We start from the raw sequence: 19442 nt of genomic DNA on the forward strand, positions 1-19442 counted from the left end.
TACAATTGCAATCATCTTGACACCTCACGCCTAATACTTTATCATCTGACTCCTTAAAATGGATATTCTCTTCTGTAACCATAGTACATTATACATAGAATTTTAAGCACTAATTAAATATCATCTAATAGTCCATAGTCAAATTTCCTCAAACAGATCTTATTTATTGAATTTTAAAAATCTAAGATCTATAGCACTTGGTTGTCACTTTCAATTTAGAATATTTCTCCTATCCTTTCCTATTTCTCCATGACCTAGAAATTTTTGAAGAGTCCAATCCAGATAATTTAAAGAATGTCCCACAGTCTGGATTTGTTTGATTATTTCTTCATGACTAAATTCAAGTAAACATTTTTGACAAGAATAAATATCAACAACCTCAGAAATGCAGCTGATACCACTCTCATGGTAGAAAGTGAACAGGAACTAAAGAGCCTCTTGATGAGGGTGAAAGAGGAGAGTGAAAAAGCTAGCTTAAAACTCAACAATAAAAAAAAACTAAGATCATGGTATCCAGACCCATTACTTCATGGCAAATAGAAGGGGAAAAAGTGGAAGTAGTAATAGATTTTATTTCTTGGGCTCCAAGATCACTGTGGACAGTGGTTGCAGCCGTGAAATTAGAAGACACTTGCTCCTGGAAGGCCATGACAAACCTAGACAGCACATTGAAAAGCAGAGACGTCACTTGCTGACAAAGGTCTGTATAGTCAAAGTTATGGTTTTTCCAGTAGTCACGTACGGATGTGAATGTTGACCCTAGAGAAAGCTGAGTGCCAAAGAATGATGCTTTCAAATTGTGGTGCTGGAGAAGACTCTTAAAATTCCCTTGGACTGTGAGGAGATCAAACCAGTCAATCCTAAAGGAAATCAACCCTGAATACTCATTGGAAGAACTGATGCTGAAGCTGAAGCACTAATACTTTGGCCAACTGACACAAAGAGTTGACTCAATTGGAAAGACCCTGAAGATAGGAAAGACTGAAAGATTGATGGGGCGGCAGAGGATGATATGGTTAGATAGCATCACGGACTCGATAGACATGAACTTTAGCAAACTCTGGAAGATAGCGGAGGACAGAGGAACCTGGCATGCTATATAGTCCATGGGGTCCAAAGAGTTGGACATAACTTATTAACTGAACAACATCCCATAGATGCTGTTGTAGTTCCCACTAAATCCAGGAGTAGGCACACAGTGTCACACTGTTTCTGATGATGCTATATTTGGTCACTTCCTTTATGATAGTGCCCACTAGATTTCCCCAAGGTAAAAATATAACTTTCCCCTCTGTTCTTAATAAGTAATTTAATATGATAAGTATGATATTTTGAGACTGTATGAACATTCTGTTCCCCTAAAGCCTTTCTCTTAATGGCTTTATCATCCACTGACAAGCCTTTCCTGAGTCAGTTATTACACTAGGAACTGCAAAATGGTGATTTGCTAACCCTGTTTTTCCTTTTACATTTATCAGATGGTATTCTTCTGTAAAAAAGAGCTTTTTTTTTTTTTTTTAATCCCCTTCTCCCTACTCTTTTGTTATAGACTCATACATACTTTTCAAATTCAAACTTTTATAATCCAGTGCTACTCAGACTGAGGTCCATAATCTACAGCAGCACCCGCAAACTGCTTAGAAAAGTATTAGTAAGTTCTCGAGACTTCCCTGGCGATCCACAGGTAAAGACTCTGCACTTCCAATGCAGGGGCTAAGGATTTGATCCCTGGTCAGGGAACTAAGATCCTATATGCAGCATGATAGGCTCCCTGCCCCCCTGCCAAATGTAAATTCTCAAATTTGACCCCAGACCTATTAGTCAGAATATTTGGGGTAAGTAGGGTGGAGGTGTTATGTGAAGGAAGTTCCTGGAATTTGTGTTGTTACTGAGACTACTATCATTCATTTCTGTCACAATGCTTTTTAATGTTCAAACTGTCCTGACTTTGCCCAGGAGAAGCTCTTTGAAGCAGCCTCTGTGTTCTGTTGACATATCCCTGTTTGTCTTTGAGTAATTCCTTGTTTGGGAGGACACTGAGCCATCTTATACTTTCCCTACTCTGCTGCCTCAGACCTGGAATTAACCATTTCTCCCAGGAAATGGTTAATTTACTGGTTCCTTCCATTGCAGAATGGTACTTAGAAGTTGAATAGTGTTGCTAGCTGTTTTCACTGTTCCTGGATGTCACTGCTTATAGGCCCATTTAATAGAAAAAGCAAGGAAATATCTATACATAATGTACAGATATACATATAATATTGATACCTCCAGACTGAATGCACATCATAGGATTTTTCCGTACCTTCCTCATTTCTATTTGCATCCCTCTTCTCCTCCACAGAACTCTGGTTCTAAAAAGCATTAGCACCGTTACACATTTGCCCTATGCTACAATACAACAAAATACTTTCAGAATCACTATTCCAAACTGCCATCTCTAATAAACCCACTCAGGAAAGTTCAAGGCTTCCCAGGTGGCGCTAGTGGTAAAGAATCCGCCTGCCAAAGCAGGAGACACAAGAGACGTGAGTTCGATCCTTGGGATGGGAAAATCCCCTAGAGAAGGAAATGGCAACCTGCTCTAGTATTCTTGCCTGGAGAATCCCATAGACAGAGAAGCCTAGTGGGCTATTGTCCACTGGGTTGCAAAGAATTGGACACGACTGAAGCAATTTAGCATGCATACGCACAACACAAGAAAATACTTTCAGAATCACTATGCCAAACTGTCATCTCTAATAAACCCACTCAGGAAAGTTCAAGACTTTTTAGTTCTTTCTGCTTTTATTCAGAGTGCTGTGTTCAAAAGTTAATTTTTTTCTGTCCCTATGTTATAAACACCATACTGGTTTTAGGTTGACTTTTGCTATTTCCATTCAATTTTAAGTTTTGACACTTCTTTATCTTTTGGGTTAATATTAATCTCAATTTTCAAATTCATAGAATATCTACATGCCTCAAAAATGACAATTATATGAAAACCTATATTCAGAGAAGTCTGGCTCACATTTTAACCTTTTCCACTTGGCCATAACCTGTAACTATTTTCATTGCTGCTGTTCCCTTGCTACATCATGTCTGACTCTGCAACCTCATGAACTGCAGCTCGCCACCTTCCCTGTCTTTCACTATTTTCATTAGTTTCTTTTTTAGCCTTCCTTCGCTTTTTCATTATCAGGATAATCAAATAGATATAATTACATTCTTATTTTCTCCTAATTCTTACACAAAATGTCACATTTTATACACAGAGAAGAAATACTTTTAAAATAGAGATTTGCTACCAACTCATTATTAATTAAAGAAGAGGGACTTCCCTGGTGGTGCAGCAGTTAAACTCCCCCCACCTCCATCCCACTTCCAATGCAGGGGAAGCGGGTTCAATCCATGGTCACGGAACTAAGATTCCACATGCTGCCAGGCACAAGCGAAAAATAAAAAATTAATTAAAAATAAATTTTTAAAAAAGAAGAGGGGAGCCTCTTTAGCATAACAAACTGATTCTCATACATTCCTCCTCAAGTTATTTATAAGTGTTAGTTGTATCTGACTCTTTGCGACCCCATGGACTTGTAGCCCGCCAGGATCCCCTGTTCATGGGATTCTCCAGGCAAGAATATTGGAGTTGGTTGCCATTCCCTTCAAAATCACATTTTATTTTCTTTCACTGCAAAGCATTTTTAAGGCATCTTTCCAGTCTAGTTCAATGCACCTATGGTAGCTGCCCATTAATGGGAAACATGAGAGACTGGTGATAATGAGAGGCAATCCTCTGTTTACCATGGGAGAGCCACCATTATCTACAGAGTTACCTGTCTGTTCTTGTTTTAAAGTAAAAGACCTTCACTTCCTGGAGGAAAACAAGATTGACATCAGCTAGGCAACAGGAGAACACACACTGAAGGAACCGTGCAGACAGTGATTTCTCTAGAACTGTACCTCTTTTGTCTTTTTTTTTAAAACTCCCCCCCACCTCCTCCAGTTTTCTTCCTGATGCACAAATAATGCTCACAGTTGTGATCACAACCTTAGGCACATCCTACAATTACAATGTTGCTATGCTCCTTTACAAAAACAAACAAAAAGAGAGGGGAAAAAAACCCAACAAAAAAATCATATTAAAATCAATACAGACTAGCATTTTTTTTTTTTGTGGGGGAAGAAGTAGGTCTTGCAAAGAAAGTTTTGTTACTTGCAACAAACTATATCCATAACACCTTTGTACAACCTAGAGTAACTGTTTCCAGACTGTCACCTATTTCAAGCTGTAATGTACTGAACCACTGTGGAGAAGACAATTGTTTCCCCTGTTTGGGAGGTGAGATGGGGGAAATGTATACCTCTGCTGTGACTGTATGTGAGTAAATGGACAAGGTCTGTCATTTATTCAGGGACCTGTTCTGCATTCTCCCAACTCTGTACCCATTTTTCTTTTGTTTTATGAGTGTACGTTTTTTGCAAACCAAAGTTAAAAAACTCCAATTTTTTTCCAGCCTTGGAACATGAAGTAGAGTGCCCTCAAGTGGACGGATTAGTCCTTTGTCAGTGTGTGTGTTGCTGCTTGGCTTCCCAGGTGGCACAGTGGTAAAGAATTCGCCTGCCAATGCAGGAGGCGCAAGAGATGCAGGTTCGATCTCTGGGTCAGGAAGATCCCCTGGAAGAGGAAATGGCAACCCACTCTAGTATTCTTGCCTGAAAAATTCCATGGACAGAGGAGCCTTGTGGGCTACAGTTCACGGGGTCACAAAGAGTTGGACACAACTGAACACACACACACCCTTGGAACCCCAAGAATGCCGACATCTTCCCTATACCTTCCAGATGCTTCCTTCTTCCTAAAACCAGGAAGGGTGAACACCTGAGCAGGGAATTGCAGGTGACAAAATTTAGTTCACCAGTTTCTACTCTGTTGAAGAGCTAAGTTCCCATTCTTGAAGAAACAAGCTCATGGAGGGGGTGTGTTTTCTTATTATATACTAACTTCTTATACTAATTTGTACCAAAATTTCCTTGACTGACATGCCAAGTAATTATGAAGGTTTTTTTTTTTTTTCCTGAGTATTGCATGAAGGCTACCAAGTTGGAACAGGCAAGCCCTGGATGTTAAAGATTTAATTCATCTACTTCATTCATGTGTTATTTTTGCAGCTATAGTGTCTATTTTCCTATTTGATGACCACTGAAGTGTTCCCAGGCCCTGTCGTAAACCTAGGAGTTGATGTATTGGTGGGAGCAGCTGGAAGTTCAAGATCTTATTGTGATTCTTTTTTTCTTTAATCTCCCTTTTATACATGTAATATTCCTGGAGAAAGAAATGGCGACCCACTTCAGTATTCTTGCCTGGAAAATTTCATGGACAGAAGAGCCTGGCGAACTATAGTCCATGGAGTCACAAAGAATTGGCCACAACTGAGTGACTGAGCACATATGTGATATTAAGCAGATGATGAAGCATAGCTCTTGAGGATTTAACAAGGAGAAAGACTCACACTTCTGGGTGGAGAAGTCATTGGCCCCTGTTTGAAGAACAGTGGATGGTGAATGTTCTCAAGTCTATCTCTCTGTAATTGCAGCCCCAAAATGTTTTCTGTTTTGCCGAGATGTGCCTTTCCTTCTGGAATGGCAAGTGAATACAATAAGAGTACTGTTTACACCGTGAAGTGGATATTGTCACAGAAATTACACCAGAGGCATTCTCACTTGTTAAGCTAATAATATCTTGTGAATGTATGATCTACAGAGAAACCCCTGTAGTTTTTAACCTGCTGATGCTGTCTGTCTGTTGGGGAATAAATTTTGGATGGTTCTTTTTTTCACCAAAAAAAGGTAAAAGATACATTTTACATTAATTTTAAAATTTAACCCTATGTAAAAAAGGAAACATATGTATATATATATATATATATATACACACACACACACACACACATATATATACATATTTACATAGAACATATAAAACACATCAAAATGTTTGAGCAGTTACATTATAGATGGCTATAATTCCTTACAGTTCTAGTATTTTCCAAATTTTATATAGTGAGCATGTGTCACTTTCATAGTCAGGAGATAAAATATTATTTTCAAAAAAGCTGTTTAATCTTCAGCATCTATATAAAACATGAGTAGACAATGCATGGACCTAGAACTGTCATTTCAAATGCACTGATCTCAAGTAATATGAAATCTTTTTAATGACCAGAAATATTGCAAAGCACAGACACATGGGGGCATTGTAACCAAATTTTTATAATCTCGGGGAAAAAAACCCAGAAACCAAAATCCAAAACAGCAAACATACTATGTACTCACTGTCAGCCAGGTTCTGTGATAAGCATCTATATGTATTATCTCATTTCATCCTTACATTAACTCTACGGGATAGTACCATTATTATTCTCTCTTAAGAGATCTGAGACTCCTAGCCACACAGCCACCTAAAATTGTGAAAGCATTTACCATGATCTTTTGTATATAATCAAGCTCCTAATGACAGTTGTTTGGTGATAATTCTATAGTGCGCCTCTGTGTGTGCCTCTACTAAAGCCTACTTTACATTCTCAAATGATTTCCCCACGGCTGCACTCCGGGTCTAAGAACAGTTAGAGAGTAGAGAATGAATATTTAAACTTTTTTAGTTTTTTTTTTTTTAATCAGAAATAGGAAGTTTGGAAAATAGGAAAATCCCACTCTCTGTTAGCATTTTGCGACATTTTCTTCCAGTCTTTTTCTTCAATGTGTATATATGTTCAAAACATATTTTTTGATAATTGGGTAATTTGCTTTTTTCATCTATTATCACATCCATGTATTATGCATCTTTATCATATTACTACATATCTTTCAGAACCACCATTTCAGTGCTACATCATTTTCAATGAAGTAGGTATACCACAGATTATTCAATCATTTCTCTACTATTGTCTTTTCTAGGTTACAGCAAATTCTTCATGTAAGTAATTCAGCAACAAACATGTTCATATGTAAATTTCCCCTCCCTCATGTTTATGGCCCTATTCTGCAACTATCACCTGAACACCTAATGAAAACCAAGCATTATATTAGGTTCTGGGTTTAGGACATTTTCCTCTAGGATAGTATTTCAAGGCTGCAAAGTCTTATGCCTCAATACATACTGTCAAACTGCTTTCTAAAAGGTTAAAATCAGGTTATTCTAGATGGATTCTTTAAGAGAAAAAACAGATGTAAAAACTTTTAGCTATTAGGTGATTGATGATTACAGCCTTATGTGTTAAAGAATCAATATGAGTAGTTACAGTAGTTAGATTTGTAGATTTCAAATCACTTATGAAGTCCATGGGGTCGCGGAGAGTCGGACACAACTGAGCGACTTCACTTTCACTTTTCACTTTCACGCATTGGAGAAGGAAATGGCAACCCACTCCAGTGTTCTTGCCTGGAGAATCCCAGGGACAGGGAGCCTGGTGGGCTGCCGTCTATGGGGTCGCACAGAGTCGGACACGACTGAAGTGACTTAGCAGCAGCAGCAGCATGACAGGAAAAAAATTAATGCCAAGATTTATAATAGTTTTCACTAATTGCGACTCAAAATCCAGACACAATAAAAAAGAACACTGATAAATTCAACTACATAAAAATGGAAGTTATGATGAACATCATGTGCTGTGCTGTGTTTAGTCACTTAGTCATGTCCAACTCTTAGTGACCCCATGGACTGTAGCCAACGAGGCTCCTTTGTCCATGGGGATTCTTCAGGCAAGAATACTGGAGTGGGTTGCCATGCCCCGCTCCAGGGGATCTTTCCAACCCAGGAATAGAACCAGGGTCTCCTGAATTGCAGGCGGATTCTTTACCAGTTGAGCTGCCAGGGAAGCCTGGCAAACATCATAAATAAAGTCAAAATACAACTATCAAACTGGCTGTTAATATTTGCAATATATATCATAGATAAACATGTTCATAAGAGAACACTTAACAATCAAGAAAAAAGAAACCAAAACTCTGTAGAAAAATGTACAAAAGACACACACAGTGTTGACAATGATATTTCAATCATCTTTAAACAAATGAAAAATATCTCTAGCTTCACTATTAGAGAAATGCAAATTAACACTACATTTAAATACCATTTCTCACCTATCATGTTTGCAAAAATCTAAAAGTTTGATAACATTTTGTAATTCTGTTGGTTGAAACTAGGAAAACGAATAATCTCTTCCAGTGCTAGTGGAGATAGAAAGTAATATGACTTCTGTAGAGAATCTGGCATTTTCCAATAATGCTACATTTACACTTACCTTTTCAATTTAATCAAATGATTTACTGAAGTTCTACTTACGTTAAATCTTTCGAATTAGACATTTCCTTTCAAACACAGCAGACCATTGATCAAAACAGCTAATTTCATCCAATTGGGTGTACTTACGTTTTAATCTAGCAGTCTCACTTGTAGGAATCTTCCCCGAATATACACAACCGTAAATCTGAAACAACATATATGGAAGGTTATTGATTGTGACATTATTTGTAATAGCAAAATAAAAATACACTTCATGATCTTCCATTAGAGACTGGTTAAAAAAAAAAAAAAAGGTATATTCCCAGAGTGAAATACTACTCAGCCAAACAAAAGAATGAAAAAGGGAATGCCAAAAAGGAATGCCAAAGGGAAATTAAAAGGGCTAAGTACCAACTAGTGCACTTGAGGTCCAGATCTTGTTTGTAAACATAATACCTCACTGAAGGGAACCAGAGCTCCTTGGAAAAATGGCTGTTCAGATCTGGGACAGGTAAAGCAGAGGTAGGCCTGAAATACCTCATGCCAGAGAGTAAAAAAAGAACTCAAAAGCTGATGGAGATAGGTCAAAAGGTTACAGTAGTGGCTTAAAGGGACTCACTGACCAATTCAGAGACAATCTGGGCAGCAAAAAAGAATACAGATGACAAAGGATTATAATACACTGAATAAACAAAAATAAAATTCTAAGTCCATAGTGATATTACAAATATAAGAAGGTGAAAAGGAAAGTAAAGGTGTGGAATGGGGGAAGTTCTCTTACAGAGAAAAATGTCAAGGGCATAGTAGAATTGGAAAGCCAGAAAAAAAAAGAAGAAAAAAAAAAAAAAGAATTGGAAAGCCACTATTTTACAACTGCAAAGTTGTAACTATTATACTACACTCAACTTATGTGTATAGTAAGATCATAAGATGATTTCCTGAAATATATTCTGGCTTCATTTGTGATTTAGGATTAAAAGACTTTGAAATGGAAAACCTTGACCAGATAAGGGAAAGCTATGGAATCCCTACTTTCGCATGCTTTTTCCTTCTCCCCAAAGCTGAAAACTGCTTACAAGTACAGTCCTCAGTGTCCTGACCTTGAATTCTTTTCATCTTTTCTTATGTGGCTACAAGGTGTAATGGAACTACAAACTAAAAGAGGCTTCATCAGTAATGAAATTGAAAGACAAATGTCAAATTGTAAGTTTGATATATACTTGCACATATAATTGATGTATATATAAGCAATAAACATCATAAAGTCTCATGTTCCTGATATAAGTACTATGTTGTTTATATATTGTTATTTATGTGTCGTTAAAGCTGTAGAGGGAAAAGATTCTGTTTAGCCTGCTGAGCCAAATAAAGCATCCCATTTCCAGTCTAAAGCATGGATCTTCTGAGGGAAGTAAAACCTCCCAACATCTACCTGATTTCTAACAGACCAGGCTGCAAGGAGAAGTCTATAATAATGTTGCTTCAATTCAGGGTAGGGTCTCCACAGGCCACACATCCATTTCATTCTATTGTGTCTGGTCAGACCAGTGTACACCTGTTGACCTCGTGTAAATGTTTATGGTACTCCCTTTCAGTCTTAAAAGTGTCTAAGTTTGGATCATATTTGGTTGCCCTACTTCAAGGAGACTCCCGACACTCCTTAGGGAAAACTTCACTTGGCTGATGTTGAAAGGTAAATGTCAAGTGAGAGAGACAGAGATGCAAGTAAAGACTCTGCAATGTGGTAGGCAGAATAATGGCCCCCCACAGATACCCTGGTGCTAGTACCTGGAACTGTGAATATGTTACTTTACAGGATAAAATGGAAAATATGATTAAATTAAGTATGCTGAGATGAGGAGATTATCTTGGATTATCCAGGTGAGCCTAATCTAATTACAAGGATCTTTACAATTGGAGGAATTCCCCGCTGAATTCATAGTTAGAAGATGTGACTATAGAGGAATGCTCAGAGGTGCAACATTTCCTGGCTTTGAAGATGACATAAGGGGACCACAATACAAGGAATGTGGGCAGCCTCTAGTGGCTAGAAAAAGCAAGGAAACAGATTCTTCCCTAGAACCTGGAAAGAAATACAGACCTGCCTAAAGAACTATAAAACAATAAATTTATATTGTTTTCAGCCATTAATTGTGTGGTAATTTGTTACCATAGCAATAGGAAACTAATACACAGAACTGACAGCATTTCTAGTGAGGACTGAAGGATCCAACAAGCCATTCATTCATTTAACACATGTTTAAATCCTTATATATGCCTGACCCAATGTTGAATAAGATGGACTTCTTAAAGAGTTTACAGCTCTGGAGGAAGACAATCACTGAAACATGTAACTAAGATTGGTATGAGCTAGTGGTAAAGAATCCACTGCCAACGCAGGAGATACAAGCAACATGGATTTGATCTCTGGGTCAGGAAGATCCCCCGGAGGAGGGCACGGCAACCCACTCTAGTATTCTTTAACCCACTCCAGTATTCTTTAACCCACTTCAATATTCTTTAACCCACTCCAGTATTCTTGCGTGGAGAATCCCATGGAGCCTTGGGGGCTACAGTCCATAGGGTCACAGAAAGTCGGACACGGCAGAAGCGACTTAACACATACACACAAGTGTTCTGAAAGGGTTAGCAGGGGGTGGCGTGAAACTTAGTGAGCACAGGCGAGTAAACCAGGATATACAAACATGGGTGCAAGGCAGCCCAGTTTGAAGATACGGCATGTTTGGCCTGGGTGAAAGTCCAGGCAGGGGTTTCAAAGCATACGGATTAACGCAGTAAATAGCCAGCAGTATAGTTTGGCTGGACCATAAATAGATGGGAAAGGGTAACAGAGGTGCAATCTGGGTTAACTGGTAAAGGGCCATTCAGACTAAGAGTTTGGACTTAATCCTTCAAGCAATGGGAAGATATTTTTAAATACAGTTTTAAAGCAGGGAAGGGGACATAGTCAGATTTGTATTTTATAGAGATACATCTGGTATAAGCTCCACTAGTCCAGAGAACAAATTTGTTTTTGTTCACTCCCACAGGCATTTGTATCAATCAGAACATGCTAAGTTAAGCTGTGGTGACAAATACCCCCAAAGTCTCAGCGCCTTAAAACAAAAGTTTATTTCTTTCCCATGCTACATAGATCAGTGTTGGTCTCTGCTTATCTTAGCCATTCAGGGGTGCAGGTCAATGCAGTTACCACGATTTCAAATGTTGCCTGCTGCTAAGCAAGAGGGAAAAAGAGTTCTGGAGCACCTCAAAGCAGCAATTAAAGGCTGTGTCTGAGAGTGACAGGGGTCACCTCTATTCACACCTCATGGATTAGGACCAGGAAGTATAATCCTACTATCAACTGGGGAGGGTTAAAATTGGCAGCATTCACTGATAATTTTTATAAATGATTAAAGCTATGATTTTTCCAGTAGTTATGTACAGATGTGAGAAATGGACCATAAAGAAGGCTGAGCAACGAAGAACTGATGCTTTCAAATTGTGGTGCTGTAGAAGACTCTTGAGAGCCCCTTGGGCTGCAAGGAGATCAAACCAGTCAATCCAAAAGGAATCAACCCTGAAAATTCATTGGAAGGACTTATGCTGAAGCTGAAGCTGCAATACTTTGGCCACCTAATGGGAAGAGCCAACTCATTGGAAAAGACCTTGATACTCAGAAAGATTGAAGGCAGGAGGAGAAGGGGAGGACAGAGGATGAGATGTTTAGATAGCATCACTGATTCAATGGATATGAATTTGACCAAATTCCAGGAGACAGCGGTGGACAGAGGAGCCTGGTGTGCTACAGTCCATGGGGGTCATAGAATTGGACACAACTTAGCCACTGAACAACAAAATATTTATTAATTGAACAAATAAATCAATTCAAAAGACTAAGAGGTCATCTGATGAAGTCTCATCTAGTAGAAAGAGAACAGGGACGCAGCAGGAGAGGAGAGTCACTGAGTAATCAGATGTGCAGGGGAGCAGTCTGACTACCAGATTTTCAGTCTGGGTCAGTGGAGGAAGGGTGTTGCCAATTAAAAAGAAAAAAGTGAGATGAGGTGTAAATTTGGATTCGTGCCTACGTGTGTGATTGGTAGAGCACAGCTGAGACGCCTACATTTTGACCTTACCTTTTGCAGTCTTGGCTTCAGGCCTTTAGCTCAGGATACTAGGCTCTTGGTATCGAGGCAGTAGAGCCCTAGCTAGAAAGCAAAATTGGTCCCTGCCCTGAAGAGGATGGTTAGTCCCCACCATAGGTAAAGAGCATGTAAGGAACTTTACACGAATTCCCTCAAAACATTGCAGGAGGAAGCTATGATTAGGTTCCTTTTACAGTGAGGAGATTAGAAGACCACCTAGAATCCAACTCTGATGTGATATCCTGTGCAAGTTCACCTCTCCAAGCCTTGGGTCCTTCAGCTTTAAAATACTACTTACACCGAGAGTGGTAAGGATTGGAGGCTGGTAGGAGGACCAAAGAGTTGGAAGAAGGCCGGAGCAACCAAACACAGTGCCCAACCTCCCCCGTCACACCTGCCGGGGCGACGAACCAACGGTGGGGCCGGGGACTAAGCCCAGCTCTAGGTCTTGCAGTGAGAAGACATGGAGATGACACCATGCCACAGACACCTGGAGCCGCCCAGGCGCCGAGGGAAAACTAGGCCCCGCCCCCGGGCCGCGCGATGCACTGACGTCACACAATTCCCCGCCCCCGCCGGCTCTGACTTTACTCCGCTGGGGTTCTCTGCTCCGAAGATCTCCGAAGCCAGTTTGCAAGAGAAACAGGCGGGATATTTGCATGGAGTCAGTGTGACATCAGTTTGTAGTAATCCATGGCTTTGACCTTATCCGGACATATCTGGACCGAGGAACATCTTGTCTGGTGGTTGCATTGAGACAGCACGCTGTAATGATTGGGTAGTTCCCCAGAGCAATTGTAGGTGCAGCCGCTCTTGGGGGTAATGGAAGAACAAGACCTGTAATCCAAACTTCTTTGAGTTGTAGACAGGTGTTATCTCTTCTCCTCATTTCCCATTCACTCTTCAACTCATTTCATCTGTTAAAGATTATGTTTGATAGGGGAAGTGAATGAAAGTCGCTCAGTCGTGTCTGACTCTTTGCGACCCGATGGACTGTATACATGGCATTCTCCAGGCCAGAATACTAGAGTGGGTGGCTGTTTCCTTCTCCAGGGGGTCTTCCCAACCCAGGGATTGAACCCAGGTCTCCCACATTGCAGGCGGATTCTTTACCAGCTGAGCTACCAAGGGAAGCCAGAATGAAACCCTCAAGGTGTGGCCCTGGTGGAACGTGAAAGCCCACAAATGTATTTGCATGCAAATATATAAATATAAAATGAAAATGTGTCAGGAGTTTAATTCCTTAGGGAGGAAGACGCCAGACGTTGCAAAGCATCCTAAAGAACATAAATAGTCTATATTCTGAAGTGAATTTACAGCTCTCCCTCCCCGTCTTCCCCTTCATCCAGTGGATCAGCAAGTTCTTTTGACTCCATTTACAAAACTGCATTCAACTCTCGGTTTTCACAAACACCATTTTAGTCTGAGCCGAAATTATCTGTGGATCACCTTCCAATGGGCCTCACTCCCTCTCCGATCTGCTCTCTACAGGCTTCTAAAGGGATCGTTTAAAAAAGCAAACAAAAATGACAAAAAGTATAATCTAGATTATCTTGCTCCCTTTTTTACAATCTACTAATGGCTTCTTTGCTTGGAGATTTAAATTCACCTATGCTTGCTTACAAAGAACTGCATGATCTATGGGTGCCTGTTCACCTACCTCATCTGCCACTTTCTGTCTCCCTTGCTGTGCTGCGGAGCCCCCTGGCTGGAACGATCTTTCTTCTAAATTTCACTTTATTGCCTCATAAAAAAATCTTCAGGTCTCAGTTTGAGAATAGCCTACACAGAGAAGCCTTCCTAGGCCCTCCATTCTAAAGTGGCCACTCAATCATATATCTAAGATTTTAAATCTCTATGGAGCCTTAATCACTTTGATACATGACACTCATTTTTTATTGTTCATCTCCCCACTCCCCAGTTAAGATCCAAGCATGTAAATTCAGTCCAAAAAGCACTTATCTATACTGGGTACTGATGTATTTTCAGCTTGCAGAACACAATGAGTTCAGCATGTTATTCATACCCTGGTTGGAGTTTAATCATTTAAGTGGTTAATTGTCATAACAGAAATTTCAGAAATTATTTAAAAACAAGTGTTTCATGAGATGTTTACAAAATGTATCTGGTTATGTTAGGTGAAAAATACTTTGGATTAAAGAAAAATGGTGTCAAAAATACTTTCTGGGCTTGATGTCCAAAGAATTATTATCAAAGATTTTCTTTTCAAGAATACTAGCAGTTTTTTGTTTTTTAAATGGCTAGATGAATTGCAATTTAGTGAAAGAAATTTGATTTAATAATTCAATCTAAGATACTTGGAATGAAACTAAAAAAAAAGACTTTTTTTGCACATATCTTTGGGCAAACTCTCTGTAGGATACTTGTTCTTCAGTTGCTAAGTCATATCCAACTCTTTGCGCCCCCATGGACTGCAGCCCGCCAGGTTCCTCTGTCCATGGGATTTTCCGGGCAAAAAATATCAGAGTGGGTTACCATTTCTTTCTCCAGGGGATCTTCCCAACCTGGGAATCGAAACTGCATCTCCTGCATTGGCAGGCAGATTCCTTTACCAGAGTCATCAGGGAAGCCTATGTAGGATACTGTAGAATTTCAAACAAAACCTGAAGAGGTGACACTTGAGTCTGGACTTTCAATATGAGTAGACTGAGAATATGAGTAGGTGACAAGGAGTAGGTGACAAGCACTTAAGGCAGAGGTGTAAATTTCTAACTGAGTAGGACCCTATGGGGCCTTCCAAGGACACACCCCTTCTCCATTTTGTCTGCTTTAGTTCCTTTCTGCTTTAGTACCTAGGTAATAGTATCTGATGCACATTTCCTGTGTTGTTTTTACCGACATGAAAACCCCCACCAAGTGGAAGAAACTACTTGATTATCATAAGAACATGGCCCCCAGGCCTACCAGAGCCTAAGGATCATAATAGTAACCTCTGTGACACCACCCTGCTACTTCACTATCAACCAATCAGAGAATTGTGCATGAGTTGAACACAGGAGATGGCCCTCCCTCACCAGGCTTTTGAAAGTGTTTTGCTGAAACCTATGGGGAATTGTGACTTTTTGAGCACTAGCTGCCCTGGACTGCTTGACCAGCACCCTACAATAAGTGCTGCAGTTCCCTTCAACACAACCTAGTGTCAGTAGATTGGCCCATGGACTCAAATTTGGTTTGATAACAAGTTCTGTTTGGAAGCAGAATATAAATGAAATTAGCTGAAAGGATAGCCAGGAGTCATAGTATCAAGGAACTTAAAATGTGGGTCTTATTCTATGGGGAAGCCAACAGAGATTTTAAATGGAGTTGTGACATGGTCCTCTGTTGTTTAGTCAGTTACTTCAATTCAATCACTTAGTCGTGTCCAACTCTTTGCAACGCCATGGACTGCAGCACATCAGGCTTCCCTGTCCATCACCAACTCCCAGAGCTTGCTCAAACTCATGTCCATCGAGTCAGTGATGCCATCCAACCATCTCATTGTCTGTCGTCCCCTTCTCCTCCTGCCTTCAATCTTTCCCAGCATCAGGGTCTTTTTCAATGAGTCTGTTCTTCGCATCAGGTGGCCAAAGTATTGGAGTTTCAGCTTCAGCATCATTCCTTCCAATGAATATTCAGGACTGATCTTCTTTAGGATGTACTGGTTGGATCTCCTTGCAGTCCAAGGGACTCTCAAGAGTCTTCTCCAACACCACAGTTCAAAAGCATCAATTCTTCAATACTTAGCTTACTGTATGGTCCAACTCTCACATCCATACATGACTACTGGAAAAACCATAGCTTTAACTACTCGGACCTTTGTTGGGAAAGTAATATCTCTGCTTTTTAATATGCTGTCTAGGTTAGTCATAGCTTTTCTTCCAAGGAGTAAGCGTTTTTTAATTTCATGGTTGCAGTCACCATCTGCAGTGATTTTGGAGCCCAAGAAAATAAAGTCTGTCACTGTTTCCATTGTTTCCCCATCTATTTGCCATGAAGTGATGGGACTGGATGCCATGATCTTAGTTTTCTGAATGTTGAGTTTTAAGCCAGCTTTTAAACTTTCCTCTTTCACTGTCATCAAGAAGCTCTTTAGATCTTCTCCACTTCTGCCATAAAGGTGGTGTCATCTGCATATCTGAGGTTATTGATATTTCTCCCGGCAATTTTGATTCCAGCTTCTGCTTCATCCAGCCTGGCATTTTGTCTGATGTACTCTGCATAGCACTTAAAGGTGACAATATACAACCTTGACGTACTCCTTTCCCAATTTGGAACCAGTCTGTTGTTCCATGTCCAGTTCTAATTGTTGCTTCCTGACCTGCATACAGATTTCTTAGGAGGCAGGTCAGGTGGTCTGGTATTCCCATCTCCTTCAGAGTTTTCCACAGTTTGTAGTGATCCACACAGTCAAAGTCTTTGGCATAGTCAATAAAGCAGAAGTAGATGTTTTTCTGGAACTCTTTTGCTTTTTTGATGATCCAATGGATGTTGGCAATTTGATCTCTGGTTCCTCTGCCTTTTCTAAATCCAGCTAGAACATCTGGAAATTCACGGTTCACATACTGTTGAAGCCTGGCTTGGGGAATTCTGGGCATTACTTTGCTAGCGTGTGAGATGAGTGAAATTATGCAGTAGTTTGAGCATTCTTTGGCATTGTCTTTCTTTGGGATTGGAATGAAAACTGACCATAGCACTTTCACAACATCATTTTTTAGGATTGAAATAGCTCAACTGGAATTCCATCACCTCCACTAGCTTTGTTCATAGTGATGCTTCCTAAGGCCCATTTGACTTCCAGGATGTCAGGCTCTAGGTGAGTGATCACACTGTTGTGGTTATCTGGGTCATTAAGATCGTTTTTATAGAGTTCTTCTGTGTATTCTTGCCATCTCTTCTTAATATCTTCTGCTTCTGTTAGGTCCATACCATTTCTGTCCTTTATTGTACTCATCTTTGCATGAAATAGTCCCTTGGTATATCTAATTTTCTTGAAGAGATCTCTAGTCTTTCCCACTCTATTGTTTTCCTCTATTTCTTTGCATTGATTGCTGAGGAAGGCTTTCTTATCTCTCCTTGCTATCCTTTGGAACTCTGCATTCAAATGGATATATCTTTCCTTTTCTCCCTTGCCTTTAGCTTCTCTTCTTCTCTCAGCTATTTGTAAAGCCTCCTCAGACAACCATTTTGCCTTTTTGCATTTCTTTTTCTTGGGGATGGTCTTGATCCCTGCCTCCTGCACAATGTCACAAACAATGTCCACAGTTCTTCAGGCACTCTTTCTATCAGATCTAATCCCTTGACTCTGTTTGTCACTTCCACTGTATAATGGTAAGGGATTTAATTCAGGTTGTACCTGAATGATCTAGTGGTTTTCCCTACTTTCTTCAATTTCAGTCTGAATTTGGAAATAAGGAGTTCATTATCTGAGCCACATCCAGCTCATGGTCTTGGTTTGCTGATTTCTCCATCTTCTCCATCTTTGGCTGCAAAGAACATAATCAATCTGATGTCAGTATTGACCATCTGGTGATGTCCATGTGTAGGGTCTTCTCCTCTGTGGTTAGCATAGTTGTAATAGGTAACATCATGACTCATTGGACAACATTAGCTATGTAAATGGGCCAAAATAAACCTTACATACTTAAAATCTATATATTCCAGGTAATAGTAGATGATTATGAACTAAAAGAGCTTCTAGTAGACCTCAGAATTGCACATTAGAGCCAAATGAGATATTAAAGAAGATATATTTATTTTTTAGCAATAACTTATAGGGTACCACTCATGATCAGGCAGGGTCTTCCCTGGTGGCTGAGCTGGTAAAGAACCCACCTGCCAATGCAGGAGGTGCAAGAGACGCATGTTTGACCCTTGGGTTGGGAAGATCCACTGGAGAAGGAAATGGCAACCTGTTCCAGTATTCTTGCCTGGAACATGACCAAGTGGGCACACATGCATGATCAGGCAAGTATAGGGGAGGGGGAGAAGGGAACCTTGAAGCTCTTTTCATTATGTCAAAAGACCTAACAGGAAACTGAATTTCCTCTCAATGAGGCTGAATAGGGTGATTAAAATTCCATGTTTATTTTCTTTGGATTGGAATTTAAAAGAACTCATTATGAGAACACTGATCATCTCAGGCTGATCAAAAGCTCTGATTAGATGATACAGGTACCTGGTTTTTTTCCTTAAAGAGAAAATGAGCTGAAATTTAATGTAATTTGCTAAGTAAAATTATCCAAAATGTGGAAATACCATTGAATGGAAGGAAAATGTGCAAAACAGTTAAGTATGAAACTCAAATCTCACCTTTACAGTCTCTTTTACATAAAAGCCAAACCTGCTGCTCCTTGATTTTCCATTTTAGTGATGGCCTCACCATGGGAGGGAAGCCTCATTCAGGCTTCCCTTGTGGCTCAGCTGGTAGAGAATCTGCCTGCAATGCGGGAGACCTGGGTTTGATCCCTGGGTTGGGAATATCCTGTGGAGAAGGGAAAAACTACCCCCTCCAGTATTCTGGTCTGAAGAATTCCATGGACTGTATAGTCCATGGGGTTGCAAAGAATTGGACAGGACTGAGTAACTTTCACCATGTCTTCAGCTACAAAACCCAGAAGCCTGGGCAGCATTTTCCACTCCTGCCTCAATTTATTTCTCCTATTTAATCACACAGCAAATTATTAACTCTACCTCTAAAACTTGTCTAGAATTTTATCCTCTTCTTTATTCAACTTATATGACCTTGCTTGATGTTAGCTTTTTGCTTTGTTTTGCTGAGTAGGTAGAATTAACACACTTGAGGAGACCAAGGTCTGTGTGACCTTGTCCTGAAAGATAAATTATGATAATACAATAAGGTAGAAAACATGTCATATTTGTCAAATTTCTGTAAGGTGTTCTGCATCCAAGAGTTATGCTTGCTTAGCTACTTAGTTTTTATTAGAAAAGAGGGAGGAATGTGTCCTTTGGTGTCTCGAATGAGCTAGAAAGTTGTGATGACTCGTCATAATGGAAACTCTCTCGAGTGATGT

General features: G+C 39.9%; 1 long non-coding RNA gene across 1 annotated transcript in view; it reads right to left on the reverse strand.

The window, feature by feature from the left end:
• Nucleotides 1–12898, reverse strand: part of LOC122675934 — a 53853-nt gene extending 40955 nt beyond the window's left edge. The window contains exons 1-2 of the long non-coding RNA XR_006335371.1: nucleotides 12710–12898; nucleotides 8411–8468 (exon numbers count right to left, since the gene is read on the reverse strand). This is a non-coding gene — a long non-coding RNA (uncharacterized LOC122675934). The remainder of the gene's footprint in view (nucleotides 1–8410; nucleotides 8469–12709) is intronic.
• Nucleotides 12899–19442: the final 6544 nt, after the last annotated feature.

This window comes from Cervus elaphus, chromosome 19, assembly GCF_910594005.1.
Source record: "Cervus elaphus chromosome 19, mCerEla1.1, whole genome shotgun sequence".
Classification (NCBI taxonomy): Eukaryota; Metazoa; Chordata; class Mammalia; order Artiodactyla; family Cervidae; genus Cervus; species Cervus elaphus.